The sequence below is a fragment of the Mustela putorius genome, unplaced genomic scaffold (genome assembly GCF_011764305.1).
Source record: "Mustela putorius furo isolate JIRA1106 unplaced genomic scaffold, ASM1176430v1.1 tig00000832_pilon_pilon_pilon, whole genome shotgun sequence".
NCBI lineage: Eukaryota > Metazoa > Chordata > Mammalia > Carnivora > Mustelidae > Mustela > Mustela putorius.
The window spans coordinates 2,164,782-2,185,204 of NW_025421491.1; the positions used below are offsets into that span (position 1 = coordinate 2,164,782).

At 42.2% G+C, this 20,423-nt stretch overlaps 1 pseudogene; it reads left to right on the plus strand.

Moving 5' to 3' along the window:
- The first annotated feature begins 19,694 nt into the window (after window positions 1-19,694).
- On the plus strand, window positions 19,695-20,039 carry LOC101693211 (annotated as a pseudogene).
- The last annotated feature ends 384 nt before the right edge of the window (window positions 20,040-20,423 follow it).

The window sequence follows — 20,423 nt, forward strand, 5'->3', positions numbered from 1 at the left end:
CTGAAAATTATTGGGTCTGATTTACTTTGAAAATTCATACGTCTGTCTCCAGCTCTGGCAGTGCAGAGCAAGCAGTAGGATGCTTTTTACCTTAATGAAGTGGTGAAGAAGATAAAACTGGCTCCTACTTTCTGAACGTTTTTTCCTACTTAAGGACCTGCCCGAGTAAGGAGCATTTGGAAGGATCGTGTCCCACTGCGCCCCGCCTAGGTGCCCCGCTTGGCCGGGGGCGCTTGTCCTGCGCGGGAGCGGGAGCCTCTCTGGTGCCCCCTGGTGGTAAATCGGCGAAGTGCCGCGTCTTATTTAGACCCAGAGCCCAGTGTGCACCCTTAGAGGACCCTTAGAGATCATCTTTTCTAATCCCCTGATTGTACAGATGAGGAACTGAGGCCCTGAACGGGGAAGAGGACTTCCCAGATCATACACGTTAGTGATGAAGTATATTTTACAGGTTCGCACACGTTAGTAACTGGGGTCTAGCTGTGGGCGGGGGCAGTGTTCAGGGATAGGAGAGAACCACTCAGGTCTTCAGAGGAGGTCAGTCTGAGCAAAGCTTGGAGATGAGAATCAGCTGATGGTGGGCAGAGTTGGAACAGCGGCTGGTGCCACATGCCAGGCCCTCAGGTGACTGTTGGTGCCTCTACCTGAGCCTGAGAATCTGAAAAATTCTTTGAACTTACAGACTTATAAACCCTTCAAGCTAAGTGTTTCCAAAACTGGACGCATTATTCCAGCCCCTCCTTTTTCTTCATCGTATCTCATCCCAGTCACTGGAATCACCTTCTACTGGGTTGAGCGAGCTGGACAGCGAGTCACTCCTGTCATCTTCGTCCATCACAGAGCCCTTCTCTCGAACCTTCTCTCCCGCCAGTGCTTCCTCTTGCCTTTTGACTGAAAGAGCCTTGGCAATGGACACCTGCCAGACAGCTGGGCGGCAGTATCGTTTGAACATTCTTGGTGCATCTGGATAGGGTCTTACCGTGGCAGGCTTGTCCTGCCTTCTCAAGAGAGACTTTGGGAGTCTCTAGCCCTTGCCCACCTCCCTTCCAACTGGAATGCAGCTGTGTGTCCCAGATTTCACCAATCCCGGGCAAATTCAGCAGGTCTCAGCATGAAGGTGAGCCATGCAATGGGGGCCGAGGCTGTTCGTCAAAGCTCGAGCATCCTGTAGGGCGTGATGAGACAATGCGGGAGGACGAGGGCAGGGGGCGCAGAAGACCCATGAAGAGAGAGGAGATGCTAGATGACTTGAGGGGACTGAAATGTGGGGCCATGACCTAGTGTGACCCAAGATGATGCACGGTGATAAATTAGGTTGTCATTTGCTCATTTGTAAACGTAGTTGCATTGTGGTAGAATGATCTAGGACTCCAAGTAGGAGGGATGAGCTAGAGAGGCTGGCAGAGAAGCTCGGCTGGCTGGAAGCAGATCCTCACGTGTCAGACACAAGAGCAGGTGCAGTGAGTGGTTGTCAAATAGGTAGAATGGTTATTTTTTTTCACCCCAAAACAAGTATCACCAAATTGGACAAAATGGGCAAACTGGACAAGAAGAAACAGATAAGTTGGGCTTCATCAACATTAAAAATTTTCATGCATCAGAATATACCATTGCAAGTGCCTGGGTGGCTCAGTCAGTTAAGTGTCTGCCTTTAGCTCAGGGCATGATCCCAGAGTCCTGGGATTGAGTCCCACATCAGGCTCCCTGCTCAGCGGGGAGTCTGCTTCTACTTCTGCCCCTCACCCCACTTTCTTTCTCTCTCTCTCTCTCACTTTTTCTTTCTCTCTCAAATAAATAAATAAAATCTTAAAAAAAAAAAAGAGACACCATTGAGACAGAGGAAAGACAAACCACAGAATGGGGGAGAATATTTGCAAATTATGTATTTGATAAGTATTTAATATTCAGAATACAAAAAAGGGAACCAACAACTCAACAACAAAAAAGACAATCCAATTGAAAAAATGAGCAAAGGGCTTGAACAGACATTTCTCCAAAAAAGGTACACAGATGGCCAATTAGCACACAAGATGCTCAACATCTTTAGTTATGGGGCAATGCAAGTCAAAACTGTAAAGAGATACTATTTCACACCTGCCAGGATGGTGATAACAGAAAAGAAAAAAATCCAGAAAATAGCAAGTGTTGGTGAGGATATAAATACGTTGCAACACTTGTTTGTCAAGCATAGGAATGTAGAATGGTGAGGATGTTCTGGGAACTAATTTGGCAGGTCCTCAGAAAGTTAAACATAGAATTACTGTGTGACCCAGCAATGCCTTTGCTAGAAGCATTGAAAACAGGGACTCAAACAGATACTTACACACTAATGTTTCCAGCAGCATTATTCACGATAGCCCAGAGGTGGAAGTCACTCAGGTGTTCATCAACAGATGAGTGGAAAAGCAAAATGCAGGAACGTGCAGTGGAATATTATTCAGCTGTAAAAAGGAAAGCCGTTTTGATATATGCAACAACACAGATGAACCTTGAAAACAGAATGCTAAGTGAAATAAACCAGAGGCAGAAGGAAAAATATTGTATGATTCCACTTATGTGAAAAACCCATAATGTGCAAATTCATAAAGATGGAAGGTAGAGAGGCACCTGGGTGGCTCAGTGGGTTAAAGCCTCTGCTTTTGACTTAGGTCGTGATCCCAGGGTCCTGGGATCGAGCCCCACATCAGGCTCTCTGCTCAGCAGGGAGCCTGCTTTCTCCTCCTCTCTTTATCTCTCTGCCTACTTGTGATCTCTGCCTGCCAAATAAAGAAATAAAATCTTAAAAAAAAAAAAAAGAAGGTAGAATAGCGGTTATCAGGGTTGGTGGGGCGGGGGAGGAAAAGGGGAACGGGGAATTGTTGTTTAGTGGGTATGAAGTTTCGAGGGGATGAAAATAGTTTGGAAATAGTGGGGATGGTTGCACAAAGCTGGGAATGTAATTAACACCTGGTTAAAATGGCTTATGTTACGTGTATTTTACCGTAATAAAAAAATGTAAAAGAAATTATCTTCAGTTTTTTAAGAGTATAGATGTAAAAGTGGAAGAGCTAATACGCAAATGTTGGATGTGTAGTTTCACTAATGAGAGGTTGTGTTGTGCCCAGTGACCAGGGTGCCACACAGACAGGGCACGAGGTTGCCACGAGTTCTCCGCCTGCTTAGTGTTTCATGCTCTCGTGGACTCCTTGGAAAAACCCCGAGAGAAGCCGTTCCCATGCTCACTTTCCAGTTGGGAAAACAGACTGTTTGGTCTTGGCCCAAGGTTACCCATTTATACAAACAAATTTAAGTCTATCCTGCTCAAAACGGAGCCCAAATGGGATCACTGTGACCTCACACATCCTCCCACTTCCTGTTACTTTAGAACAGCGGGTGTAGTCTTTGCTCCTGGATTATATTTTGGAGAAGTCGCCTCACCGTAAGAGGGTACATTTGAGCTGCTTTGCTTAACTTAACTGGGGAGGGAGGTCACTGTGAAGGGTAGATCCTAAGATCTTTCAACACGCCTAATTTCTCAAGGGACTTTCTGGAACTCATCACTCTTGGGACACTGACCCTCAGTTGAGTTTGTTAGTTTGTGGGGTTCATTTTAGTGCACAATGGCAGATTTATTAAACTTTGAACGCAGTTCTTTTTCAATGTAGTTTAATACACCTGCCATTTTTGAATCATCCATCTGAAATTTAGTGGACTTTGGGGAGAGAAGTTCCTGAATTTCCTTCATATGACCAGTAGAGGTCGCTCTTTCACTACGATTCTTTTTTTTTTTTTTTTTTTTGGAAAAAAGGCTCTGCAAGAAGTCCACACTAAGGCCCTGATCAAAAATTATCATCCTTACCCTCATTCTCTGTCTCTTTTTTCCTCCTTCTGTTCCTGCCTCTGCTTTTCCTTTTTAAAAATTTCTCCCCACCCCCCCTTTTTAAAAAAAGATTTTATTTATTTATTTGACAGACAGAAATCACAAGTAGGCGCAGAGGCAGGCAGAGAGAGAGGGGGAAGCAGGCTCCCTGCTGAGTAGAGAGCCCGATGCGGGACTCGATCCCCGGATCTGGGATCATGACCTGAGCCCAAGGCAGAGAATTTAACCCACTGAGCTACCCAAGCGCCCCTCTCTCTTCTTTATTCCAATCAGTCCCCATAAGATAGGACAGCAGGGGAGTGATGTTTTTGCTTAGCAAGTTCTGGGGACATTCATCACCACCTGCATGCTGAATTCTATGGTCCCTATTAAGGACAAACTCCCCGAGTACAGGTGCCAAATGGCAAAGAGAGTTAAACCTCCCCTTTATCAGCTTTTACCAGATGGAAATGGACTTCCGTTTTTGTGGGTAAAGTATGGTCACGTAGCTGGGATTCTGTGTTCCTTTCTCCAACTATTTATCTTCTGGGGGCCTTACCTGTCCTGGCCCCAGAGAGGACAACAGGCACTGTTCAGAAAAATCCGTTGTCAAATCTGGGAAGCACTGAGATTTTGACATTCGATAGTTAAAACTCATTTTCTGCCCAGAGACTGTATTGCTTTCCAGTAGTTCTCTTCTTCGGCGGCTGACAGGATATTTAGCTTTTATTATTTTCTTAACTGATCACTAATAAATTATTTCAGAAAAAAAGTATTTCTTTTTAGTGTTTTCAACCAGGTTTTCATCTTCTCTGTTCCATATCTTCATCTGTGTTATTCGCGAAAGGTATCCACGGAAGGCTTTTTTAAAAAATTGTTTATTTTTTTTATTATCATATAATGTATTATAAGCCCCAGAGTACAACGGAAGGCTTTTAAGTGGGAGAGTTAACAATCAAAATCAGATTTCACCAATTAGAAAAAAACTGATCACGTATTTTATTTTTTTAAAAAAGATTTTATTTATTTATTTTTCAGAGAGAGCCCAAGCAGGGGTAGTGGCAGATAGAGGGAGAAAGCAGGCTCCCTACTGAACAAGGAGCCTGTTGTGGGACTTGATCCCAGGACCCTGGGATCATGACCTGAGTCGAAGGCAGATGCTTACTTACCCAACTGTGCCCCCAGGCGCCCCTGATTTAATATTTCAAAACAAAGAACTCTGTAGCCTACAGAGAGAAAGGAAAAACGTGTGTATGATGAGTGGTTGGGAAAGGAGTGCTGCAAACACAATGTCTTCTCTATTGTAAATTACTTTGGTGTGGATAGAATTCTTTAAGTGTGGGGTGATTTAGAACCTCAAAGAAATGGTGTCCTTCTGCAGACATGCCTCATTCCACAGCTTAGTTAGTGAGAAGTTTGCTGGAATCTGGTAATTGCGCCTTGGGCTCCACGGGTTTTAAGGACCTGAAATGTCCCTGGGAGGTGGAGAGGGAGATAATCTACCCTGTTCTCATTTACTTTACCCCGGCTTTTCCTTCTTGGGCAGCCTATTCCAACTAGCGGGAAGGAGGTGACATGGGCTCTCTCACGGCATTGGTTTTGACTGAATTTTCTGTTGCTTGTATCACCTTGAGCCAGTTTCTTATTCTGTCCAGGTGTTGGCTGTCCTGGTCACAAAATAAGATGTAGAGTTAATGTTTGTCTGCTAGGTGTCCCCGATTTTAGTCTTTGAGGCTCCATGGTCTGGCTCTGATTTATCTGAAGATTTTATTTTTAAGTAATCTCTGCACCCAACACGGGATTCGAACTTCTGCAACCCGAACATCAAGAGCTGTGCGCTCTACTGACTAAGCCAGCCAGGCGTCCGCCCCCAGCTCTGATTTATTATTTCAGTTGTATCGGTCAGGCTTCTCTAGAGAAACAGAAATAACAGAATCCACACACACACACACACACACACACACACACACACACACTCACACACACACGTTTCCATGTATATAAAATCTGAAGAGATTTATTTATTGTGAGGAACTGGCTGGCGTGATGGAAGAAGCTGGGAAGTCCTATGAGATGCTGTCTGTAGGTCGGAGATTCAGGAAAGCCCGTGTTGTAATTCAGTCTGAGTCGGGAGGCTTGAGAACCAGGAGTGCCTGTGTCCGAGGTCAGGAGAAGACGGGTGTCCAGCCCACGCGGACAGAGTGAATTTGGCCTTCCTTTGCGTCTGTGTTCAATACAGACCGTCAGAACGAAGCCCATCTATGTTGGGGAGGTCCAGCTGCTTCACTCGGTTCACCAATACGTGTGCTAATCACTTCTGGAAATACCCTCAGACACCTCCAGAAATAGTGTTCTTCCAGCTGTATCTGGGCAGCCCTTATCCACTCAAGACGACACATAAAATTAACCAGCACACGAAGCAACTGTCTCACATTCTGATAAAGGTGGAGGTACTCAGTAACCACAATATTTGTATTTGTTTTTCTCTTGGTTCTGAAAACCCTTTTTTTTTTTTTAAAGATTTGTTTATTTATTTATTTGACAGATAGAGATCACAAGCAGGCAGAGAGGCAGGCAGAGAGAGGAAGGGAAGCAGGTCCCCTGCTGAGCAGAGAGCCTGATGTGGGGCTCGATCCCAGGATCCAAGGATCATGACCTGAGCTGAAGGCAGAGGCTTTAACCCACTGAGCCACCTAGGCACCCTCTGAAAAACCTTTTGATACTACTCTGAGCCTTTATTTGGCCAGGAATAGGAAAAAGGGAAAGTGAATCAAGAAAATGAAGAGGACAGGGGCGCCTGGGTGGCTCAGTGGGTTAAAGCCTCTGCTTTCGGCTCAGGTCATGATCCCAGGGTCCCTGGATCGAGCCCCACATCAGGCTCTCTGCTCAGCGTGAGAGGCTTCCTCCTCTCTCTCTGCCTCACTGCCTACTTGTGATCTCTGCCTGTCAAATAAATTAAAAAAAAAAAAAGAAAGAAAAAAGAAAACGAAGGGCAAAGAAGCGACCTCTGGGACCCACCGACCTGGGCTGTAGTCCCCACGCTGTTACTTCCTCGCTACCTGAAGCAAGCTTTGGGAAATGCTTTTTGTCCCCATTTTCTCCTCTCAAAAGCTGGGATAAAAATAGTACCTGCCTGGTGGGATTGTTGAGAAGAAGAAATTATTTAAATGTGTATGTATGTGCCCCATAAATGACAGCTATCACCAAATAATTATTGTTCCTGCCAACTTTCAGCAATGCTTTCTAGGAGATCAGCTTCATTCTTTGCCTACTTGTGACCCACTGACAAATGTGAGGGGCACTGATTTTTGTGAAAAACAATGTCCCCGGCTCAGGTTCCCGCCCTCATAGTATTTACCATCATGTTGAAAGGTAAACCCAACCTATCAGTAAAATCTTTTTTTTTTTTTTTAAGATTTTATTTATTTATTTGACAGAGAGGTAGAGAGAGATCACAAGTAGGCAGAGAGGCAGGCAGAGGGAGAGGGAGAAGGAGGCTCTCTGTGGAGCAGGGAGCCCAATGCGGGGCTCAATTCCAGGACCGGGGATCATGACCTGAGCCAAAGACAGACACTTCACTGACTGAGCCACGCAGGTGCCCCAACATATCAGTAAAATCTAAGTGGTTAGTCTGACAGGTAGCTGTCGGAGGAAGGTGCTTCCAGGGTCACAGGTCATATTTTGGTCTTCCCTTCGGGTTTTTTTGCTGACACCCCTTCAGAGAACCAGAACTGTCCTGTTGGTGGGAAGAAGTGTTGGGATAGTCCAATACACCTGTATTATAGGCTGAAAACCACATGCCACGATGGGGAAGAATCATAATATATATGATGTAATTATAATAGACGTATTACATAATATATAATTATATATTATAAACATATACATGATACAGGATTATTATATGTGATTTATAAATCAATAATAGGAAAAACTCAAAACAGAAAAAGGATAAAATTTCCAACAGGTAATTCACAAAAGATGAGAGTTCAATGTGCAGTAAACATGAACCCTCACTAGGAATCAGAGGTATACCAATTAATACCACAGAGAGATCATGTTTTACACCATTAGTGGAGCAAAAAAACAAGACAAACAATAAACCAGGCGTTGACAAGGGTCTGGAGAACTGGGAATTATCAGTCACGACCAGGAGGCCTGTCAACAGAGTACCCGCAGAGAGAAACTTGTTACTATTTAGTGAAGGGAAAGATGCGCATTCTCTTGACCCTGTAATTGCACTTCTAGGCAGGAACGATACTGGATGTCTTACCCATGGGGCAAGCACACCTCCAATCAGAGTGGAGGCTTCTCCTACCCAGCAGGGGCACATGTGTTGCTGAAAACATGCTGGATACCAGCCCTGCTTCTAGCAATTTTCCCTAGAGACTTCACACGTTGGATAGGCAAGTGTGTAAGAATATTTACTGCAACATTGTTTGTTAAAAAAAAAAAAGGTAATAAAGCAATCCAACTCTTCAAGAAAAGGTGAATAAATATGTTTTGGTTTATTGTCCAATAGAATAATCAGTGAAAAGGGATGAAATTGAACCATATGTATCAAGTGGGTAAATCTTGGAAACCTCAAGTTCAGGGAAGCAGCAATGGCCAAGGACACGTACTATAAAATGTCATTTATGTATTTATTTTTTAAAAGTAATCCCTATACCCAGTGTGGGGCTCGAACTCACGACCCCAAGATCAAGCGTCTCCTGACTGAGCCTACCAGGGACCTCTAGGAGATACCATTTAAATAAAATTTGGAAACAGTAGTACTATGGTTATGTGTAACAATGGTGGGAAGAATCCATGGGAATGACCATCTACGTTCAGTATATTGGTTATTTCTGGGGAAAGGAAGAGAGGATGGAGGGGTTTCAACTTGACTCGTTTTTTTTCTTTCTCTCTTCTTTCTTTCTTTTTTTAGATTTTATTTATTTGACAGAGAGAAACACAGCAAAAGAGGGAAACATAAGCAGGGGAAGTGGGAGAGAGAGAAGCAGGCTTCCTGCCCAGCAGGGAAAGCTGCCCTGAAAACAAGTGACACCTTCTCCGTGCAGCCCACCTGGTGGGTTCTGCGGTGACCTTGGGCTGACCTCCGACCGATGGACATCGCCCAGGTAAGATTTATGACTCCTCTTTGAAGCCTGAGGCTCAGGAGGATGGGACTGAACACAGGTGCCTCAAACGAAAAAGGCAGTTACAACTGACTTGAGGCACATTCAGCAGCTCTAAGATGTTGCTTAAAGACACTAATTTCTTCCAGAGATAACCCTTCTCATCCCACTTCCAGGAGATCACTTAATCTGTTCTGTCCTTTCCCGTGAATCTTAAACTTTGCTGTGCTCCCGAAAAAAAAAAAATGAACACCGACCAGAGTCCATTTCTTGAATTATTATAATTTAAGGATGGGAGCTTCTGGGTGATCGGGTACAACTCAGTTGCAGAATTTCTGACTGGAGGTGGCAAATCGGAAGAAGGGACATTTGTATTTGGGAATTCTCCGGACCCGTTCCCCAGCTCCTGGGATGCGTTTGGCGCAACGTGGTCGGACAGACCACACTCGGGCTCTACAGTTAGTCAGACCTGGTTTTGAAGCTGGCTATGACCTTGGGCCATATATTTTACCTCCCAGAGCTTTGGTTTATTTCCTCAGTGACAAAGTGAGGGAGGTGATGCCGGCCATAAAGGAGCTGGGAAGTTGACGGGTAAGGCAGCTGGTGCAATTCTGGGCACCGGACTCATTATCTTTTTTCCCCCATATGCACAAACACCCCTAAATGCTCTGTGTCCTGCAGCTTTTATTTTAAAGGGGGATGTGTAGAAAGAGAGGGGGAGAGAATCTTATTTTTTTTTTTTTAAGATTTTATTTATTTGACAGAGAGAGAGATCATAAGTAGGCAGAGAGGCAGGCAGGGAGAGGGGGAAGCAGGCTCCCCGCTGAGCAGAGACCCTGATGTGGGGCTTGATCCCAGGACCCTGAGATCATGACCTGAGCGGAAGGCAGAGGCTTTAACCCACTGAGCCACCCAGGTGCCCCAGGGAGAGAGAATCTTAAGCTGAGTGGGGAGCCTGGAGCCTGGCTTGATCTTAAGACCCTGTGATCCTGACCTGAGCTGAAATCAAGGATCAGACGTCCCACTGACTGAGCCACCCAGGCACACCTGTGTCCTACAGCTTTTATTCCCGTCCTCACTTGCATCCAGATCAGCTCTTAGGAAGGTTTTAATTTGAGGGCAGGTGGGCAGAGGTAAGGGAGGTGGGTTTGGAAAAGAAGTTTGCATTCCCCCCAACAGTGGAAGAGGGCTCGCCTTTCTCCACATCCTCTCCAACACATGTTGTTTCCTGTTTTGTTAATTTTGGCCATTCTAACTGATGTAAGGTGGTATCTCAATGTGGTTTTAATTTGAATCTCCCTGAGGGCTAATGATGATGAACATTTTTTCATGTGTCTGATAGCCATTGTATGTCTTGATTGGAGAAGTGTCTGTTCGTATCTTCTGCCCATTTTTTGATATGTTTGCCGGTTTCGTGTGTGTTGAGTTTGAGGAGTTCATTATAGATCCTGGATATCAACCTTTTGTCTGTACTGTCATTTTCAAATATCTTCTCCCATTCCGTGGGTTGCCTCTTTGTTTTTTTGACTGTTTCCTTTGCTGTGCAGAAGCTTTTGATTTTAATGAAGTCCCAAAAGTTTATTTTCGCTTTTGTTTCCTTTGCCTGTGAATTTCTGCTTAATGTTACTCTTCCCAGATTTTTTTTTTAAGTTAATCTTGAGTTATAAAATCCAAGGGTCTCTTGCTGCCATTTCTGAAGTTGTGAGATTTGGGGTGGGGGAAGCTCCTAGGGAGGGAGGTGTTTCCCAGCTCTGGATTCATACCCTAGACTTGCTACCCTCCTACCTAGATCTTTTATTAGCCACCTGGGAGACAGCTCATGGGATGCAAAGCTTCATTATTCTTCAATGGAGGCAGAAGTAGCAATTTTCAGATTGGCCAGAGTGCTGCACTGGTTTTAGGGCCATTGGCTGTTTCACTTAGAACAAGTGTCTGGACTTCCCTGAGCCTCAGTTTACTCATTTGTAACAGACAATGTATCGTTCTGTTCCCACCTACCATTGGGGCTATTAAATGTAAGCATAGAGGGGAAAAGCACTTCAAAAGCCATAAAGTGCTGTACGAATCTCAAACATCATTAATATCCTTGCCAACAGCCTGGACAGATGTTGCCTTCGGGTAAGAGGGATGTAAATTGGTCATTGTTTCCAGCAGGACACAAAGCAGTAACTTTACCTAGTGAACCTGATGTTCCGTACATTCTGCTCCTGGGTTTTTTTTTCCCCCCACATCAACAAAGCTATTATTTTTTCCCCCAGTTTTATTGAGAAATGATTTTTATACAACACTATTTAGGTTTAAGGCACACAGCATAATGGTTTGAGTTATATATTTGGTAAATGATTACCATAATAAGTTCAGCTCGCATCCATCTTGTCACATCGATACAATAAAAAGAAAAGAAAGAAGAAAAGAGTATAGGGAAAAAGGATTTACTCTTATCACCTTTCCTATAGGTCAGGCAGCAGTGTAAGCTATAGCCCTCCTCTGTTCATTGCATCTCTAGTGTTATTTATAACTGCAAGTTTGAATATTTTGACCACATTCTTCTAATGCTCCCTCCTTCCACCCCTGCTTCTGGTGGCAAATGTGATTGCTTTTTCTATGAGGGTTTTTTTTTTTTTTTTTAAGGTTCCCCATATAAATGAGATCATACAGTATTTGTTCTTCTCTGACTTATTTCACTTAGCATAATGCCTTCAAATTCTATCCATTATCACAAATGGTAGGATGACCTTGGTTTTTATGGTTGAGTGATATGCCGTTGTGTCTATATACCCCAACTTCTTTATCCATTCATCTGTTGTTGGACACCTAGGTTATTTCCATGTTGTGGCTTTTGTAAATCATGCAGTTGTGAACATGGAGGTATGGATTTTTTTTTTTTTTTGAGTTAGTGTTTTTTTTGTGATATATTATCAGAAGTGCAATTTCTGGATCTTACGGAAATTCAATTTTTGATTTTGTGAGGATACTCTGTACTGTTTTCTGTAGTACCGATTTGCAATACCACCAATGATGCCTAAGAATTCTCTTTCTCTCCATCCTGGCCAACTTTTGTTCTCTCTTGTCTTTTTGATGATGGCCCTTCTATCAGGTGTGATATAATATCTCATTGTGGTTTTGATTTGATTTCTCTAATGACTAGTGGTGTTGAGCATCTTTTCACATACCTACTGGCTTTTTGTATATCTTCTTTGGAGAGATGTTTATTCAGGTCCTTTGTCTATTTTTTAATTGAGCTGTTTTTTGCTTTTGAGTTGAATGAGTTTTTTATATGCTTTGGATATTAGCTCCTTATCAGACAGATGGTTTGCAAATATATATTTTTTCCCATTCTGTAGATTGTGTTTTCACTTTGTTGATGGTTTCTGTTGATGTATAGAAGATTTTTAGTTTCATGGAGCCACACTTATTTTTTTATTTTATTTTATTGCTGTGCTTTATTGCAAAAAAATCATTTCATTACCCAGACCCATGTCAAGGAGCATTGTTCCTGTTTTCTTCTAGGAGTTTCATGGTTTCGGATATTACATTTAAGGACTTTAATCTATTTCAGGTTAATTTTTGTGAATGGTGTACAATAGGGATCCAGATTCATTTTTTTATATGTAAATATCCAATTATTCTAGCACCATTTGTTGAAGAGAATGTGTTTTCTTCATTGAGTACTTTTGGTCCCTTGTCAAATATTAGTTAATTAACTGTGTATGCATGGGTTTATTTCTGGGCTTTTGAATCTGTTCCACTGGTCTATTTGTTTTTATGCCAGTACCATACACTTTTTAATAAAAGTTTTATATATATATATATATATATATATATATATATATGAGAGAGAAAGAGAGATTGGGTGCACAAATGGAGTGAGGGGCAGAGGGAGAGGGAGAGAAGCAGAATCTCTGCATGGCATGGAGCCTGACACAGTGCTCAGTTTCATGACCCTGAGCTCATGACCTGAGCTGAAATCAAGAGTTGGACACTGAACCAACTGAGCCACCCAGGTGCACCAAGTACTATACTCTTTTGATGACTATAGTTATATTACAGTTTGAAATCAGTAAGTGTAAAACCTCCTGCTTTGTTTTCTTTCTTAGAATTTATTTGGCTATTCAGGGTCTTTTGTATTTTCATGTAAATTTTGGGAGTTTTTTCTCTATTTTTGTTAAAAAAATGCCTTTGGAATCTTGATAGGTATTGCATTGAATCTATAGATGGCTATTATTAGTACTGACATTTTAACAACATTAATTCTTCCAGTCCATGAACATGGGATACCTTTCCATTTATTTGTGTCATCTTTGGTTTCTTTCCTCAATACGTTGTGGTTTTCTGTGTTGAGGCAAAGCTTTCAGCCTTTCACCATTGAGTATGTTGTTAGCTGTGGACTTATCATCTGTGGTCTTTATTATGTTGACATATGTTCTTTCTATTCCTAATCTGTTAAAAGAGTTTTTATTAGGAACAGATGCTGAATTTTGACAAAAGCTTTTTCTGTGTCCATGATAATAGGATTCTTTTCTTTCATTCTATTAATGTGAAATATCACATTGATTGATTTGTGTATGTTGAACCATCCTTGCATCCCAGGGATAACCCTACTTGGTCATGGTGAATGATCTTGTTAATATCATGCTGCATTCAGTTTCCTCATATTCTGTTGAGAATTCTTTCATCTTTGTTCATCAGGAATATTGGCCTGTAGCTTTCTTTTCTTGTGGTGCACTTTTCTGGTCTTGGTATCAGGCTAATGATGGCCTTATAAAGAGTTTGAGAGTGTTCCCTCCTCTTCAGTGTTTTGGAAGATTTTGAGAAGGATTGGTGTTAATTCTTCTTTAATTATTTGGTAAAATTCATCAGTGAAGACTTTTGGTCCTGCACTTTTCTTTGTAGTGAAATTTTCGATCACTGATTCAATCTTGTTACTAGTATTTGGTCTCTTCAGGTTTTCTTTTTTTCCCACAATTCAGTCTCAGTAAGATTCTAAGACTTTTTCTGTTTCTCTCTAGGTTGCCCAGTTTGTTGGACTGTAATTGTTCAGAGTAGCCTCTTATGAGCCTTTGAATTTCTGTGGTATTATTTGTAATGTCTCTTTTTAATTACTAATTTTATTGATTTGGTTCCTTCAATTTTTTTTCTTGGTTAACCTAGCTAAGGGTTTTCCAATTTTATTTATCTTTTCAAAGAACCAATTCTTTGTTTGGTTAATCTTTTCTATTGTTTTACTGTTCTCTATTTCATTTTTTTCTACTCTAATCTTTATTAGTTCCTTTCTTCTGCTAACTTTGGGCTCAGTTTATTCTTCTTTTCCTAGTTCCTTGAGGTTGTTTATTTGGGATCTTTCTTGCTTCTTAGTGTAGATGTTTACTGTTATGAACTTCCTTCTTAGAACTGCTTTTGCCACATCCTGTAAATTCTGGTATGTGTGTTTTAATTTTCATTTGTCTCAAGAGACTTTTTAATCATCCCTTTAATTTTTTCTTTGGTCCACAGGTTTCTCAGGAGAATGTTGTTTAATTTCCATGTGTTTGTGGATTTCTCAGTTTTTTTCTTGTTACTGATTTCTAGTTTCATGCCATCGTGGTCTGAGAAGGTGCTTGGGATGATTGCAGCCTTCTTGATCTTGCTAAGACTGTTTTGTGGCCTCATATCTGGTCTATCTTAGAAAATGTTCCATGTGCACCACAGGAGAATGTGTATTTCCCTGTTGTTGGAAGAATGTTCTGTATATGCTTGTGAGGTCCATATGGTCTGTAGTGTTTTTCAAATTCTCTGTGTCTTTATTGATTCTCTGTCTGGGTGATCTAGCCATTGTTGAAAGTGGGGTATTAAAGTCCCTAACTATTATTGTATTACTGTTTATTTTTCCTTTTAGCTCTGTTAGTTTTCACTTTATATATTTAGGTGTTCCAATGAACAAAGCTATTATTTTGTACTGCATTTCCCCGAAGGCTGGAAGAATGGTTTAGAGATACTGGTAGGAGGCAAGATTTAATCACCTACTCTGAGCTGAAAAGATGGAATAACTCAATGCTTTAGTAGTCAGAACAGAGACAAAGTCATGGAAAACTGTACCAAGTAAAATAAATGTATTTTTTGATTTGTTCTTTCATTTTTCTCTTGCTCTAATTTTAAAACCACAAAATGATAGGAATTATTACTCAAATGAATATTGGCTTTCAGGTTATTCTCACAGAAAATCTCAATTATCATTTATTTTCTTGGAAGGTCTGTGATATTTTGAGTCCAGAATTTGTCAGTTGTAAGTGAAAGAAAGTTAACTCAAATTAATTAAAAAAAAAAAAGACATCTTTAGCTCACTTAATTGAAAAGTTCAGGGGTAGATTAGCTAGATTCAGAGGCTGCATGTTTCAGGACTTGACATCTTTTTGGCACTGCTTTGTCTCAGCCTGATGGCCTCTGTGGTCCCAATATGGGTTTCAGATGACTTTCACCTATCCAGGGGTGGCTGGCTGCTCAGCTGGTAGAGCATGTGACTGTTGTTCTTGGGGTTACTGGGTGTAGAGATTACTTAACAAATAAAATCTTTATAAAAAGAAAAAGAAGCCCTGTTTAGTCCTTGATGGTATTGAAAGACTGACAATTGCTTCAGATACACCGTGGACCATTCCTTATAACCCTGTCTCACAAATAGACTGACTCACAATAAGAAACCATGTGTGATAACTCCTTAGGGTCTCCAGGGAAACTGAGGTTTCTGTAAAAGTGCAAAGCTCGGGGCGCCCAGGTGGCTCAGTCAGTTGGGCGTCTGACTCTTGGTTTTGGCTCAGATCCTGGTCTCCGGGTTGTGGGATCAAGCCCCATGTCAGGCTCTGTGCTCAGTGGGGAAATCTGCTTGTTCCTCTCTCTCTGTTCTCATGCTTTCTCTCTCTCTGAAATAAATATACAAACTAAAAAACTTTGAAAAAGGAGCAAAGTTCATAAGCCTACTATTCCTATAAACATTTATATGTTTAATTTATAATAAATTTTATTTTCTCCCATCCCAGGCTTGGTACCACTTCTGAGAGTTGCTAATGTCACCAGATGAAAAGCTAACCCACCAGCTCACATGTTTACACTGGCGAGAGCGGGGAGGCATAATGCCATGTCGCTGAGGAGCAGGTCACCTGCATTTTATTTTGACTCAGCCACTTGTGCTGGGGCTCAGCTGCACTCCCACTATGGCTGTGGTTACTGTTGCTGCTTCTCCCAGCACCCTGTGGTCTATAATGATTAGCAAGAGCACATGGAAAGTTCTAGGAGCTTCTTGAAAACCAAAATGCCAAGGACTATTACTCTGTGAGTAGAAAGAAGGGGTGGAGAATAATCCTGACCTCTTGTGCTCTTTCCATATTTAGGAATTGGCCCCTTAGACACAATAAACTCCAAGTTTCACACTCACCTGAAGCATTGGGGTGAGTGAGGTCCCATGGGGAGGGCTTTGCAGAGGTGTGTGTGTGCGGTCTGCTCAGAAAAGTGAAGGAGGGACCAGGCTCCTCTCGGTTGCACTGGTCCATTTGTGACAGGCTCACAAAAGAACCCCAAGTCCTTGCTCACTCTGCTGTCCACTTGCAAGTTATCAAGTTACGCTGCCCAGTTTCTAGACAGTGCCACGGCTTCTTTCACATGGAAGACAGAAGTCCGATACTTTTCCCTTCTCTTGGTGTCTGCTTCTCTTCTTCACACCACTCATAGGATTATCTTCTAAAAATGTGTATGCATGTCATTCCTCTGTACAAAATCCTTCCTTACAGGCCTCAATGCCACTGAATAATGGCCCCACCACCCTATAGCCTGGCTCTAAAGACCGTCCTGGGCTTGGGAGTTACTGACCTCTTAAAAATACCTTTTTCTTTTCTCCTTAACGAATTGTCTACACTCCCACATGTTTGGGCTCTTTGAACGACCTTTCCCAAACAGTGTGTCAGCTTCCTTAGTTGTGTTAAAGAATAGTAATGCTTCTCTCTCCCAGACAGAGCAGGAGATTAAATGAAATATTTCATGGAAAGAGTATGAAGCATTTATGTGATCACAAAATGGTGGTTGTTATTGTTATAATCTTTCTTTCACGGCTTAGCCTGAGAGCTGTTTCTTTTCCGATGTCCTTGTCCTTGGCCTAGGGGACTTTTTCTTCCCTTGAAATCCCAAAGCACTCAGTCTCCTTATCATAATTTGGTATTATATAAAAAATATCATGTACTCGCGGTTTGTATCAAGTCCAACTTTATGTGCCTTTCTGATTTGCTAATCTTCAGACTCCCCTGAGTTATACCTCTTCTTTCTTGGTGGCAGGAGCTCTCTGGACATCTGCCAGCTGGCCTCATGGCCTCAGGCTTCCCTCCTCCACATCACAAAGCAAGGCTATGACAATGTGGTGTGGCAGCTGTGACCACCATTGTACTCATGGAAGCAAGAACCACAGCAGTTACAGTGTTTAGGGGATGCAGAGTCTTGGCCCTGTGGCCAAGAAGGGACAAGGTGGAGGCACAGCCTAATTTCCCTGGGGATGAGTTGTTTTAGTTTGGTGAAGCCTTACATGCTGTCACCAGAGAGTGAGCTCCCACCAGGGTCTTTCCTGCAAAGGTGGCCCTAGATACAAGAGGTCAGTTGGCTTTGGATTTGGAGCTGACCAAAATTCAGTAGGTCTCTGGCCTTTCTGCTGCTTCAGGATTGAGTTAAAGGGCCATGCCTAAGGAGTGAGCTCTGACTTCCCAGTGGCTTCCTGGGGGTGCCAGTTAATACAACTTGGGTGAACTTGGCCCCGTGGGAGCCAGGAGACAGGAATGAGCCTACAGATAAGTTTCTCTCCTTTCTTCTCCTAGCTGGCTCTCAGGGTCTGGTTTGCTTTCAGTTTCTTTTGGAAATGGTCCATGCAAGTGAGCAGAATGTACTTTATGCTGAGGGTATGGGCAACAGGAACAAGTCCACCTTCGATTTGCTGTTTTCTACTCTGCTGTCCTTTCCCCTCACTCTGGCTGTTCATACATTGCACCCCCCCAAGAAAACAGCATGCACATTTCACTTACATATCTGTTTCCTAGGGAACCCTGCCAAGAAAATCTTAATTTACATCTCTGTCTCCTGTCTGGACTCTTCCCTCCTCTGCTCTCCTCTCTATTTTGTTCCAAGCAAGATCACAGAGAGTAGAATTTTTGTGGAGGATTCCCAACATTTCTTCCTTGTTGAGGCTAATGCCTTATGAAATCATGGAGCAGTAACTTTCTGAGTGGGATTCAGGAAGCTCTGCTTCATAAAACAAATGGGGATGCATTCCAATTTTAAGTAATCCTTTGAATGAAAATTTTATTTACTCAAAAAGATTAATTGAAAGTGATTATTTTCTTTACAAAAGAGTTTCACTTAAATGTCTATCACATATAAATAATGATTTGATTATTACATTTTCAATTGTCAATGAACTTTGCAGTTGTAACCCAAGTGTAAGTGGCCATGAGGAGGCTGGTTGTTGCTTAGGACTGCTGCGCGGGAGAGAAGGCACGTACCCATGCTTCCCTGGAGGATTTGCCTTTGCTCTTTCACTGCTTCTGTGGTGGGAACAAGCCTAAATACTCCCAAAACCCTCCACCTCAGCACTAGGGTGCTTCATAAATGCCTGACATGATGACATAGCCGTGTGTGTGTGTGTGTGTGTGTGTGTCCATGCATGCACGTTCTGGGTGGTGGACAGTAGGTAGAATAATGGCCTCCCCGAACGCCCAGAAATGTGTGAAGATGTTGCTCACCTGGTTTTGAAGACAGAGGAAGGGGCCATGAGACAACAAATATAAGACACCTTTAGGAACTAGGAAACACAAGGAAATGGATTCTCTCACTGGGCCTCCATAATGAACACAGCCCTCCTGACGTCTTGATTTTAGCTCAGTAAAATTTTGACAAACAGAATGGTAAGATAATAAATTTGTGTTGTTTTTAGCCACTACATTAGCAGCAATTTGTTACAACAGCCATAGAAAACTAACGTAGGGGATAAAATATTAATTTTTGAGTTACTCCTTGCTAATCATTTAAATAATTTTTAAACTATAATTGGTGTTAGGCACACTTGTCAATAACATAGGCATGGTGCCTTTCTTCTTAGAGCTCCCAGCCTAGTATGGCAACGATGCTAACATCCACTATTTACATAACTTTATAAAAGTTTATGTTGTATTTGTTGGTTAGGTTTCTCTTTCTCAGTATGATTTTCTTTTCATTAAGAAGTCATTTCTTATTTAAGCCATCAAACATTTCACATGTACTACATAGAAGGTATGGCAAATGGATATTAGGGAAACAGATTCTTTTCAAGAAATTTCCAATCCATTTGTAAAACTGGAAAAAGTCAAAAGTATACAACTAATGGTACAAGGCAGTATATGATTTTTGGTAGAAGAGATGGGGCCTGGAAGCAGAACTGAGGACTCCTTGATTCTCCCTCAGTTGGCAACTCTGTTCTAGATAGCTACCACATTGTCCTTTGACTTGCAGGAGAGGAATGCCTATTGCCTATAGACCTAGTGTCTCCTCTATCTCTGCTTGCTTATCCAAACTACACTCAAATCTCCCCATGTCCCTTTCAGTGTGGACTTACTCTAGAGGCAGGTCAAGGTTGTACCAGTTGCTAATATTGACCTGATAATTTTTTACCACACACACAAGGGAAGGAAATTCTTTTAAAAGCAAACCACTCGGTCCCTGCTTTGCCTCGGGCCAAGGTTTCAACAGACCTCACCAAAATGCCATCTCAAACGGAACATGCCATGGAAACCATGATGGTCACGTTTCACAAGTTTGCTGGTGATAAAGGCTACTTAACAAAAGAGGACCTGTGAGTACTCATGGAAAAGGAGTTCCCTGGATTTTTGGAAAATTAGAAAGACCCTCTGGCCATGGACAAAATAATGAAGGACCTCAACCAGTGCCGAGATGGCAAAGTGGGCTTCCAGAGCTTCTTCTCGCTAATCGCAGGGCTCACCATTGCATGCAATGACTATTTTGTAGTACACATGAAGCAGAAGGGAAAGAAATAGGCGATACTGAGCACCATTCCTGCCCAATGAGAGTTGTCCCAAAGGGTCTCTTAAAGAATCTGTCCCACAGCTTCCCCCTGTATAAAGGATTCCATTGGCAGTTGGGGACCCTCAGAAAATGTACAAATAAAATCCAACCCCCATTTGAGAAGCAGAGAAAGAAAAGTCAGATAAGTTTTTGATTTTTATATTGTTTGCATCCTCTTGCCCTCAATAAACAAATTCCTTTTTTTAGTTAAAAAAAAAAAAAAAAAGCAAACCACTCACCTCATTTTTATCCCTCCAGCTAAATATCTCCCTCCTGTGCTCCGTCAGCAGTGGGGTTCAGTTGTGTGTCATTGCTTTATTGTATGCTTGGACCTTGCCAGGATCTAAATGGGTGGAGAAGGGCCTTGAGCTCTCCCAGAAGTCAGAGTATGCACAGCTAGCAATGCT